The sequence below is a fragment of the Oncorhynchus mykiss genome, chromosome 15 (genome assembly GCF_013265735.2).
Source record: "Oncorhynchus mykiss isolate Arlee chromosome 15, USDA_OmykA_1.1, whole genome shotgun sequence".
Lineage (NCBI taxonomy): Eukaryota > Metazoa > Chordata > Actinopteri > Salmoniformes > Salmonidae > Oncorhynchus > Oncorhynchus mykiss.
The window spans coordinates 35,008,252-35,021,834 of record NC_048579.1 but is presented as its reverse complement, the minus strand read 5'-3'; the positions used below and the strand labels follow the sequence as shown (position 1 = coordinate 35,021,834).

The window sequence follows — 13,583 nt, the reverse complement described above, 5'->3', positions numbered from 1 at the left end:
ACAACTCTTGTGGACAGGTGCCACAGGGAATTTCATCGACCAGGCCCTTGCCTCCTCCCTGAACATCACCTCGTACCCGCTCTTCTCCCCTTTTCTGGTCCAAGCCCTGGATAATCGACCATTGGGATCCGGCACAATCACAAACATCACAGCCTCACTCACCCTCACCCTCACCCATGCACCAAGAAAGCCTTCCCTTTCTCATCATTACTGCACCCATATATAAAGTAATCGTCGGCCTCCCGTGGCTCCATCATCATAACCCCACCATCCCCTGGTCGAGGATGAAAATCACCGCCTGGACACGATGCCGGAAGACTTTTCCCTTACCCTGTGGTTCCGCGTCGGTTGAGAGTCCTGTAGGCGCCCTCCAGCCCATCATTCCATCCTCCCGTATCATTGGCCTGTGTTTTGGGAAGTAGATGTGGACATCCCCAAGGCTCTGGAGAGGGAACCCGCTCCTGCTACCTGCCCTCCAGAACGCATCTACCAGTGGTGTAAAGTACTTAAGTACTACTTTAAAGTATTTTTACTTAAGTCATTTTGGGGTATCTGTAATTTACTTAACTATTCATATTTTGGACAACTTTTTACTTCACTACATTCCTAAAGAAAACAATGTACTTTTTACTCAATACATTTTCCCTGACACCCAAAAGTACTTATTTTGAATCATATGCTTAGCAGGATAGAAAAATGGTCCAATTCACACGCTTAGCAAGAGAACAGCCCTGGTCATCCTTACTGCCTCTGATCTGGCAGACTCACTAAACACAAATGCTTAGTTTGTAAATTATGTGTGAGGGTTGGAGTGTGCCCTTGGCTACCCGTACATTTTTAAAACAAGACATTTATGGCGTCTGGTTTGTTTAATATATGGAATGTGAAATTATATATACTTTTACTTTTGATACTTAAGTATATTTTAGCAATTAATATTTTTTGATACTTATGTAGATTTAAAATCAAATACTTTTAGACTTTTACTCAAGTCATATTTTACTGGGTGACTGTTACTTTTACTTGAGTCATGTTTTATGAATGTATCTTTACTTTTACTTATGTATGACAATTGGGTACGTTTTCCACCACTGGTATCTACGTCCCCATAGTCCTCATTGGCTGTTGACCTGGGCACACACATCCCTCGCCGCTGTACACCCAGGTATCACCCGCACCATTCAATCCATCTCCACTATGTACTGGTAGCCCACCTTTGCGTAGGATGTCGCCCGCTATGTCAATTCCTGTTCCGTATGTGCCCATACCGGCACGCTCCAGCAGGGAGACTCCTTCCCTTCTTATGCCTCAGTGGCCTTGGTCCCATTTGTCTATTACTGATCTCCCTCCGTCTGATGGTTTCACCACTATTATGGTTGTTGTGGACAGATTCTCTAAATCCTGCCGTTTTATCCCTCTCTATGTTCTCCATACCACTCTCCAGGTCGCTGAGGCACTGTTCCAGCAGTTATTCCGACCCTTTGACCTCCCGGAGGACATCGTCACCAACCGTGGCCCCCAATTCACGTCATGGGTATCGAAAACCTTCATGAAAAGCTGTGGGCCACAGACGGCCTCACATCCGAGTACCGGCCTTAGTCCAATGGGCAGGTGGAGAGGACCAACTAGCAGCTGGGGAGGTTCCTTTGGAGTCACTGCCCGGACCGTCAGGGGGAGTGGGCCCGGTTCCTTCTCTGGGCGGAGTACGTCCAGAACTCACTTCTGGCCCCATGGACACTGAGCCAGACCGAAGCCCCTAAGGTGCATGTGTGGTTCCGGCGCACAGAGGAAATTGCTCACGTGAGGCTCCTGGGCGAGGTCCACCACCAGAAGCAGCAGGCGTGTTCCATCCTGGTGGTCCCGGTGGTCCCGACATCCTGGACCTCAAGATCGTCTGGGATTTCCATCTCCGCCGTTCGGACCGGCCCGCTCCTCACCCCCAGAGCCGTATTCCTGGCCGACGTCGTCCTGTGGCTGGAGCCGTGCTTCAGGGGTAATGTCACACCTACTCTCACCCCCCTCTCCAGTGCTTGATGTCGCCGGTCTACTATTACTATGTGCACCTGCTCCCGATCATTGCCTTAACTTTATTATCACCTTGATTACCATCCCTTTATTTAACCCTCAGTAGCCTCAATCATCAGGCAGTGTTGGTTTTGTCTCATTCAGTAGGCTTCTCCTGTTTTGTTTATCTGCCTTATGAAATTCACCTTCTGCACCTGCCTATATGTTACAGCCAGCTAGCCAAGTCAAAAAGAGTTGACCAGTCTGCAAATCTGTGGCTCAAATGCACCAGATATAAGCAATACAAACACAATGTTGGATCAACCAAACACAATGAAAAAAATTGCTTTAAAATAACTAAATATATATACATTTACAGGAGCTCTCTGTCTAGTCTGCTACCAGAGCACCGTGGCAACCATCACATTTAATTTGCCATCACGTCCAGGGCTCACAACTAACGTTTTTCCTCACCATTCCAGTACTGTCACAAAGTGCAAGTTCAATTGTCCCAAACTGAACTTGATATTATATCAAAGCTGTTTTAATGTTTTTATATGGCAACATGGGTCGAGGTCATCTGCAGGGCTTTTAAAGTAATTGGTGTATTTCTGAGACAGATTCGGACAGTCAATATTACATTAATGTAATTTGCTAAGACAAATACTTTTTGTATCTTAATGAAAATAGACAAACATCCATTACATCATTAATAATATTAACGATGTTAATATGAACTGGTTACTGAATAAACTTAAGTTAGAAACAATACATTCCAGCTGCCCCATTCAATAACATAACACAACAATATACAATTAAGAACATGTGTGTGTGTTTCTCTGCTTCACCCTCCCTCTTCAGTCACTGAGTAATGGGTGCCTTGATCTTTTTGAGCGCCACCACTTCCTAACGGCTAGGGCATAAAATATACTTTTTGGTACACAAGCCAAAATAAAAGAAATCGCAAATATTACACCAAAATATCACAAATGAGACGACAATGTTCACCTGAACATTTAAGGGCGGGAGGTTGCCATGGTAATGCGACTGGAGTCATGTTTGTGCTCATGAGATTGAGAGTCTGACTAGTATCTGTGTTGCTTCTCCTCCCAGGCAATTTAAACTTAAACATTGAAAAACAACCTAGCTTGTGAACAAAACAATGTAAATAACCAAGGAACACGAGGACAAAATCTCACTTCAGTAAACATCTGTTTAAGTAAATTAACCAAACTTTTATGCCTGTGTGCAGCACTTCTAAAAAAGTATGTCACTCAGCTCTTCAAGTGCACAGCCCCCATCCAGGCAGTGTTGCAGCGCCAGGCTGAAAGACTTAGCTAATTTTACAGTGTGCATTCTGTTCAGGGCAGGTAGATACAACCGTATTCTCTAGAATGCCATAGTAGATAGTCATAGCCTGCAGACAATGCAAATGCCACAGTACAGTGCCTTTGAAAATTATTCATCCCCCTTCACGTTTTCCTATTTTGTTGCATTAAATATATGTAATTTAAATGGATTTTTATTTGGATTTCATGTAATGGACAGACACAAAATAGTTCAAATTAGTGAAGTTAATTTTTTAAAATAACGTTTAAAAAAATTATACAAAAAACGCCCCGGGAAAGTGGTGCATGCATATGTATTCACACTCTTTGCTATGAAGCCACTAAATAAGATCCGGTGCAACCAATTACCTTCAGAAGTCACATAATTAGTTAGATTGCACACAGGTGGACTTTATTTAAGTGTCACATGATTGAAGTATAAAATACACTAAAACTAGTTTTTCAACCACTCCACAAATTTCTTGTTAACAAACTATAGTTTTGGCAAGTCGGTTAGGACATCTACTTTGTGCATGACACAAGTCATTTTCACAACAATTGTTTATAGACAGATTATTTCACATACAATTCACTGTATCACAATTCCAGAGGGTCAGAAGCTTACATACACTAAGTTGACTTTGCCTTTAAACAGTTCAGAAAATTCCAGAAAAATAGGTCACGGCTTTAGAAGCTTCTGATAGGCTAATTGACATAATTTGAGTAAATTTGAGGTGTACCTGTGGATATACACTGCTCAAAAAAATTAAGGGAACAGTAAAATAACACATCCTAGATCTGAATGAATGAAATATTCTTATTAAATACTTTTTTCTTTACATAGTTGAATATGCTGACAACAAAATCACACAAAAATGATCAATGGAAATCAAATTTATCAACCCATGGAAGTCTGGATTTGGAGTCACACTCAAATTTAAAGTGGAAAACCACACTACAGGCTGATCCAACTTTGATGTAATGTCCTTAAAACAAGTCAAAATGAGGCTCAGTAGTGTGTGTGCCTCCACGTGCCTGTATGACCTCCCTACAATGCCTGGGCATGCTCCTGATGAGGTGGCGGATGGTCTCCTGAGGGATCTCCTCCCAGACCTGGACTAAAGCATCCGCCAACTCCTGGACAGTCTGTGGTGCAACGTGGTGGATGGAGCGAGACATGATGTCCCAGATGTGCTCAATTGGATTCAGGTCTGGGGAACGGGCGGGCCAGTCAATAGCATCAATGCATTCCTCTTGCAGGAACTGCTGACACACTCCAACCACATGAGGTCTAGCATTGTCTTGCATTAGGAGGAACCCAGGGCCAACCGCACCAGCATATGGTCTCACAAGGGGTCTGAGGATCTCATCTCGGTACCTAATGGCAGTCAGGCAACCTCTGGCAAGCACATGGAGGGCTGTGCGGCCCCCCAAAGAAATGCCACCCCACACCATGACTGACCCACCACCAAAACGGTCGTGCTGGAGGATATTGCAGGCAGCAGAACGTTCTCCACGGCGTCTCTAGACTCTGTCACATCTGTCACGTGCTCAGTGTGAACCTGCTTTCATCTGTGAAGAGCGAATGGCGAATTTGCCAATCTTGGTGTTCTCTGGCAAATGTCAAACGTCCCTCATGGTGTTGGGCTATAAGCACAACCCCCACCTGTGGACGTCGGGCCCTCATACCACCCTCATGGAGTCTGTTTCTGACCATTTGAACAGACACATGCACATTTGTGGCCTGCTGGAGGTCATTTTGCAGGGCTCTGGCAGTGCTCCTCCTGTTCCTCCTTGCACAAAGGCGGAGGTAGCGGTCCTGCTGCTGGGTTGTTGCCCACCTACGGCCTCCTCCACGTCTCCTGATGTACTGGCCTGTCTCCTGGTAGCGCCTCCATGCTCTGAACACTACGCTGACTACGCTGACAGACACAGAAAACCTTCTTGCCCCAGCTCGCATTGATGAGCTGCACTACCTGAGCCACTTGTGTGGGTTGTAGACTCTGTCTCATGCTACCACTAGAGTGAAAGCACCGCCAGCATTCAAAAGTGACCAAAACATCAGCCAGGATGCATAGGAACTGAGAAGTGGTCTGTGGTCACCACCTGCAGAACCACTCCTTTATTGGGGTTGTCTTGCTAATTGCCTATAATTTCCACCTGTTGTCTATTCCATTTGCACAACATCATGTGAAATTTATTGTCAATCAGTGTTGCTTCCTAAGTGAACAGTTTGATTTCACAGAAGTGTGATTGACTTGGAGTTACGTTGTGTTTAAGTGTTCCTTTAATTTTTTTGAGCAGTGTATTTCAAGGCCTACCTTCTAACTCAGTGCCTCTTTGCTTGACATCATGGGAAAATCAAACGAAATCATCCAATAACTCAGAAGAAAATTGTAGAACTCCTCAAGTCTGGTTCATCCTTGGGAGCATTTTCCAAATTCCTGAAGGTACCAAGTTCATCTGTACAAACAATAGTACGTAAGTATAAACACCATGTGACCACGCAGCTGTCAAACCTCTGAGGAAGGAGACGCGTTCTATCTCCTAGAGAGGAACGTGCTTTGGTGCAAAAAGTGCAATTCAATCCCAGAACAACAGCAAAGGACCTTGTGAAAATGCTGGAGGAAACAGGTAGGAAAGTATCTATATCCACAGTAAAACAAGTCCTATGTTAACATAACCTGAAAGACCGCTCAGCAAGGAAGAAGCCACTGCTTCGCCATAAAAAAGCCAGACTGAAGTTTGCAACTGCACATGGGGACAAAGATCACACTCTTTGGAGAAATGTCCTCTGTTCTAATTATACAAAAATAGAACTGTGTGGTCATAATGACCATCGATGATTTGGAGGAAAAAGGCGAAGAACACCATCCCAACTATGAAGCACGGAGGTGGAGCATCATGGTGTGGGGGTGCTTTGCTGCAGGAGAGTCTGGTGCACTTCACAAAATAGATGGCATGAGGCAGGAAAATTATGTGGATATATTGAAGAAACATCAGTCAGGAAGTTAAAGCTTGTTCGCAAATGGGTCTTCCAAATGGACAATGACCCCAATCATTTTTTTTATTTAACTAGGCAAGTCAGTTAAGAACAAATTCTTATTTTCAATGATGGCCTAGGAACAGTGGGTTAACTGCCTTGTTCAGGGGCAGAATGACAGATTTGCACCTTGTCAGCTCAGGGATTTGAACTTGCAACCTTTCGGTTACTAGTCCAATGTTCTAACCACTAGGCTACCCTGCCACATACTTCCAAAGTTGTGGCAAAATGGCTTAAGGACAACAAAGTTAAGGTATTGGGGTGGCCATCACAAAGCCCTGACCTCAATCACATAGAAAATTTGTTGGCAGAACTGAAAAAGCGTGTGCGAGCAAGGAGGCCTACAAACCTGACTCAGTTACACCAGCTCTGTCAAGAGGAATGGGCCAAAATTCACCCATCTTATTGTGGGAAGCTTGTGGAAGGCTACCAAAACATTTGACCCAAGTTAAACAATTTAAAGGCAATGCTACCATATACTAACTGAGCGTAAGTAATATTCTGACCCACTGGAAATGTGATGAAAGAAATTAAAGCTGAAATAAATCATTCTCTCTACTATTATTCTGACATTTCATATTCTTAAAATAAAGTGGTGACCGTAACTGACCTAAGACAGGGACATTTTACGAGGATTAAATCTAAGGAATTGTGATAAGCTGTGTTTAAATGTATTTGGCTAAGGTGTATGTAAACTTCTGACTTCAACTGTATATACACCTGTTCCGAAAGGCCCCATAGTCTGCAACACTACTAAGCCAGGGGCACCACCAAGCAAGCGACATTATGAAGACCAAGGAGCTCCAAACATTTTAGGGACAAAGTTGTGGAGAAGTACAGTTCAGGGTTGGGTTATAAAAAACAATCTTAAACTTTGAACATCCCAAAGAGCAACATTATATCCATTATTAAAAAATGGAAAGAATATGGCACCACAACAAACCTACCAAGAGAGTAGGTCACCAAAAACCCTCAGACCAGGCAACAAAGAGACCAAAGATAACCCTGAAGGAGTTGGCTGAGGGTGGACATTGAGGGAGGTCGACAGATCCCTAGCATACTGGTAAAGCAACACTTGAGTGGTTTAAGGGAAAACATTTAAATGTCTTTGAATGGCCTAGTTAAATCCCAGACCTCAATCCAATTGAGAATCTGTGGTATGTCAGTATGTAGAGATCCATTTAATTCTCTATTTGGTTTGGTCAGGGTGTGACTAGGATGGGCAATCTATGCTTTCTATTTCTTTGTTGGCTGGGTATGGTTCCCAATCAGAGGCTGATTGGTGTTTATACTTAGGCAGCCTTTTTCCCTTTTTCCACCTGTAGTTTATGGGATCTTGTTTTTGTACTGTTGCTTTCCAGCCCTACAGAACTGTGCGTTCCGTTTTGTATTTGTTGTTTTTTCGGTTTCATCAATAAAAGAAAGATGTACCCCTACCACGCTGCACCTTGGTCTACTCCTTCCAACGACTAGCGTTACATGGTATGACTTAAAGATTGCTGTACAGCAGCGGAGGAATGGGTAAAAATCCCAGTGGCTAGATGTGACAAGCTGTAATTGCTGCTAAAGTTGGCTCCACAGTGGCTTGTGAAGGTTTTCACCCCCCTTGGCATTTTTCCTATATATTTATGACTTAAAATATATTTTAATGAAGGTTTGTATCATTTGATTTACGCAAAATATTTTTTCTCGTGAAACAAACAAGAGAACTTGAGAGTACATAACTATTCACCCCCCCCCAAAGTCAATACTTTGTGGAGCCACCTTTTGCAGCAATTACAGCTGCATATCTCTTGGTGTGAGTCTCTATAAGCTTGGCACATCTAGCCACTGGGATTAATTTTCCTGTTGCACAAAGCTTGCTTTTGATAGAATTGACAGCTTTTGCTACAGGCATTCATACACTGAGAGGAAAGCAGATAAGACAAAATAACACAGCTAGCCCTCTCTCTTTTTTTTTCGGAAATCCCAAAACCTTAAGGTAGATCATTTGCTTAGTCCTGGTCTCACCGAACCCAAACGACACAGCACTCAACCCTTTCGAAGACATTGTGTTGATATTCATACTTAAACTGACTAGTTCTAACACTGACTTTAGTGCAGTTGCTTTCTCAAGAGTGCTGCACTACAACTTCTTGACGATACTCACTACAATCAAAACAAAAACACGCGCTCCACACAACAGGAAATGGTCAGGGGGCAAGATTCAACAGTTCTAGAATGTTCTCCAATTAATTTTGTCATTGCTCTCAGTTCTGGAACCTTGGCAGGGCGCCACACTGCCCATACCAGGCCGACAAGCTTCAATGAACAATAAAACAAAAATAAGTTGAGATGATGATCTTTTGTGTTCAACATCAAATGCCCCTGAAGTAGTTGTACAAATTATCCTCAAATTGTTATTTTAACAAAACATGATAAAAGGAAGCATGGGTTTTTATTCTGTGCTATGCCAGGGATAATGGAGTAGTAGCATTTGCGGGTTCCCCAAACGGTAGTTAGATAAACTAGCTTAGCTGATAAACAGGCAGAGAAAGGAATCAAGGTTGGTCCCAAGTTGAATGCTAACCACAGTCCCAATAGATTTCACTATCTTGGAAGTGCTCGTAACATGCTTACCAATGGAAGATGCATCTACTGGACCCCCTGGGCAAATATTTCCATATGGCACACATACTGTACAATGGCCGTCCTCTCTTGTGATAGTCTATGTTAATTAACAACATAAATGAGAAGCACAATCACAGGCCAAAAACAAGTGTGAAATAATTGAATCAGTGTAATGAAGCATTTCAATTGCAGCCAATTAACTAATTAAGGTGACAGTTATACAATAATTATCTATGATTACATGTCCAATCAAAGGTCACACGTTCCCATGTCTCTCTCTGAAATAGAAGCTAAACAACTGGGGTCATTTAATTAAACATGTTTATGGGCATAATTACTATTACACTATTCATTCTCTAAATATATGGTGGCTTGAATGGTTTGTTTGATGACACCGAACAGAGACGATATGGACAAAGGATTTGGTTATTCACTAAAAATATAATACATTTCGCAACATAAATGTTTTCACCATTGGCTACTGTTGGGTCACCATTGGCTATTTTTGGATACTTTTGGGTATGCACCCGAACAAACACATGTAGTCTAATAAATACTCTAATAAATACTACATTGTGAAATGCATCTTTTGAAGAATGGTTGGGACTTCATCGAGTTAATAAGAAATGACTTACCCGAGTCAAAACCTGTCATCCTCACTCAACTCATCTCTTAGTCTCTTTTACTCATCTCTACCCTCTGGTGAGTAGCACCTCAGAGCTATGGTTTTGGCAAAGATGAACGACTCATTAAAGTTCAACCTGGGCCTCCAGGGAAATTAACAGAGGGAAAGTCCAAAGCGGTTTAACCCTAATCCAATCTACCCAGAGATGAGTAATACAATCGGTAGTGCTTTATGAGTAATAAAGTGGGAAATATTTAACCTGCTTAGAGACTTTAAAGGAGAATAATGGCACATTTCGAAAATGTGTCTATATTCCTAAACCACTTTGACTAGGACTGTCTGTCAAAGTGCACAGCTCTTTCACGAAAACCGAGGGAGCGCTAGAGCGTGAGCTACATCACAGTGTGAGTTACATATACAGTCCCCAACTCACTGCAGCACGAGATATACAGTATCTAAATTCAGAAGGTCAGATCGATTGTGAGATACGGCATATACATTTTATGTGATACATTTAGGTGGCGGGTTCCCAATTCAACCTTTTCTGAGATCTCTGCCAAGCAGGGAGGAAACAGCAGCCAGCTCATACAACTACACCACACTGGCAGCTTTCAAAATGGCCTATATCAGACTTTAGCACGTCACCCAAAACAAAACGCCTTTTGCTATCTTTCTCTTTCAATTCTCTGGAAACCAAGCAGAAACTGCTATGCTCTAAAGAAGGTATTGTAGCCACACAAATACATTAGAAGATAATTGTTGATTTGATCAGAAACACTGTGAACAAAATCATCACCTAAATGATGTCACCTCTGTGCAAAGGGTTCTACATGGAAACCCAAAAGAGTTCTAACTGGAATCAAAACGGGTTCTTGAAAGGGTTCTACTATTTGGACAGCTGAAGAACCCTTTTAGGTTCTAGATAGCACCTTTTTTCTAGGAGTGCAGCGGCGGACTGGGACAAGTATTCGTCCCGTGCATTTTATCCACACCAGCCCACATCCCTCTGTGAGCCGCCCTGACCCTACACACCCTATTTAGACACAGGCAGTAGTGCTGACACAGTGGCCCTTGGAACAATAATAACATGGCAGTGAATACATGCACAGCTGGTTGTATTCATCATGCAAAGTATAGCAACTACGTAATTACAGTGCTTATTGTTAAGGTTCTATGTTTGACATATGCATCATTTCAGCAACTGATTATGTTTAGCAGTTGTTCTCAGTGTCCTTTAACGTAAGAAATGTACAGTATACTGTATGTATGAATGACATATGGGAAGCCCTATTTATGAGGAACCTGGTTGCCGTTCCTATGGCTTCAACTAGTTGTCAACAGTCTTTAAAATGGTTCGATGTTTTTCTTTTAAGAAATGAAGACATAGTGTTATTCATTCCATGTGTCACTCTGAAGGTCCTTACTATTTTGGTGCGTGTAAACAGGAATGCGCTTCATGTTGTTTTTATCCGGTATTATTCCGTCTTAAATTTGATCGATTATTTACATTTTAGGATACCTGAGGTTAGGAACGCTGTATGAAATGTTTGGACCAAGTTTCCAAGTAACTTATTAGATACTTTGTAGTCATGTTGGGGGAGTTGGAACCGGTGTACGCGCCAAATAAGTGGACATTTCGGGGATATAACGGAATTTATCGAACAAAACGACCATTCATTGTGTCAATGAGACATTTGAGATTGCAAAAAGAAGATCTTCAAAGGTACGGCATTTATTATATGGCTATTTCTGACTTTTGTGTCGCACCTGCCTGGTTGAAAAATTATTTTCATGTGTTTGTATGCGGTGCGCTGACTTCAGATAATCGCATGGTCTGCTTTCGCTGTAAAGCCTTTTTGAAATAATCTGACACAGTGGCAAGATTAACAAGACGTTAAGCTTTATTTTGATGTATGACACATATATTTTGTTGAATGTTGAATATTGATATTCCTGTAGTTTGAATTTGGCACACTGCCATTTCACTGGATGTTGTCAAATCGATCCCGCTAAAGGGATTGGCGGGTGAAGGGATCCATAAGAGGTTAATGTTTTGCACACAGATCGAGGTGTCTGATGAGGGAAATACAAAGAAAACAGGTTAGTCAAGGGACTGTGTTTACTTATACAAAAGTATTTAAAGTGTGTTTTACTATAATGGTCCAATGTCACCTTAGTTTTAAATACATTTATACAAATTTTAATGGCTTTAACTTGGTGGAAATGACACATCACCTTCCAAGAACATCCCCAGTGTGAGAAATTGTGTCTTCAAACTGTAAAAAACCAGCCACAGTTATTATTAACTTAGGTACTCTCAATCCAACATGGAAAATATGCATTGTAGATTTAAAGCAACATGCTAGAGGAGCTCACCATATGTCTCGGCTAACACTTAAACTGAGTTATTTTTCCCTCCCTGTGAATATGAACCATCTTAATAATAGCAGAGCACAGGCAAGCGACAAGTCACTGTTACGTAACACTGATAATATAGGATCATTTTATAATAATTTTGGGAGGGTACGGGCAGAGCATAATCTATGACTTTGAAGTCTATTGTTAACCATTTGGGACTGACAGGGCCCATTACCCTCTTGCAATGAATTAACAAAAACTGCAGACACTGCAAGTTAATTAATGTAAGTAGATCCATGTTTTTCATTTTATGTGGTAAGTATTTTAGCCTGTACTCCAGCCTTCCATGGAGATGGGTTCATTCAATTTAACCAAAAAGACGTTCAATGATAAAGTGTTGGGGAAGAAACTCAACAAAAATTGACTTGCATCCCATTAATTGAATTACCTTGTACCTTTTGTTAGCTGCAATGAACTGAGATGTGGGGTTCTGAGTCTCTTCCAGGACTGCAACAAGTATGCATGCATGCAGCAAAGAGGTACAGGTGAAGTCGGAAGTTTACATATACCTTAGCCAAATACATTTAAACTCAGTTTTTCACAATTCCAAACATTTAATCTGAGTGAAAATTCCCTGTTTTAGGTCAGTTAGATTCACCACCTTATTTTAAGAATGTGAAATGTCAGAATAATAGTAGAGAGAATTATTTTTATTTCAGCTTTTATTTATTTCATCACATTCCCACTGGGTCAGAAGTTTACATTCACTCAGTATTTGGTAGCATTGCCTTTAAATTGTTTAACTTGGGTCAAATGTTTCAGGTAGCCTTCCACAAGCTTCCCACAATAAGTTGGGTGAATTTTGGCCCATTCCTCCTGACAGAGCTGGTGTAATTGAGTCAGGTTTATAAGATCCTTGATCGCACACACTTTTTCAGTTCTGCCAACAAATTTTCTATAGGATTAAGGTCAGGGCTTGCAAGCCTACCCCTTTTTCCGACAATCATAACGATGGTCGTTATGGCCAAACAGTTCTATTTTTGTTTCATTAGAACAGAGGACATTTCTCCAAAAAGTGTGATCTTTGTCCCCATGCGCAGTTGCAAACCGTAGTCCTTTTTTGTGGCGGTTTTGGAGCAGTGGCTTCTTCCTTGCTGAGTGGCCTTTCAGTTTGTGGATATAGGACTCGTTTTTACTGTGGATATAGATACTTTTGTACCTGTTGCCTCCAGCATCTTCACAAGGTACTCTGCTGTTGTTCTGGGATTAATTTGCAATTTTTGCACCAAAGTAAGCTCATCTCAAGGAGACAGAACGTGTCTCCTTCCTGAGCGGTATGACAGCTGCGTGGTCACATGGTGTTTATACTTGCATACCATTGTTTGTAAAGATGAACTTGGTACCTTCAGGAATTTGGAAATTGCTCCCAAGGATGAACCAGACTTGTGGAGGTCTTGTCACACCCTGACCTTAGTTCCTTTTTTATGTCTCTACTTTTGGTTTGGTCAGGGCGTGAGTTGGGGTGGGCATTCTACGTTTTTGTTCTATGTTTTGTAGTTCTGTGTTTGGCCTGGTATGGTTCCCAATCAGAGGCAGCTGTCTATCATTGTCTCTG

The 13,583-nt window shown here is 41.9% G+C and overlaps 1 protein-coding gene across 1 annotated transcript in view; it reads right to left on the bottom strand.

Moving 5' to 3' along the window:
- Positions 1-13,583, bottom strand: part of LOC110490018 (cadherin-18) — a 368,917-nt gene that overhangs the window by 339,505 nt on the left and 15,829 nt on the right. The gene's annotated exons all lie outside the window — the stretch shown is intronic.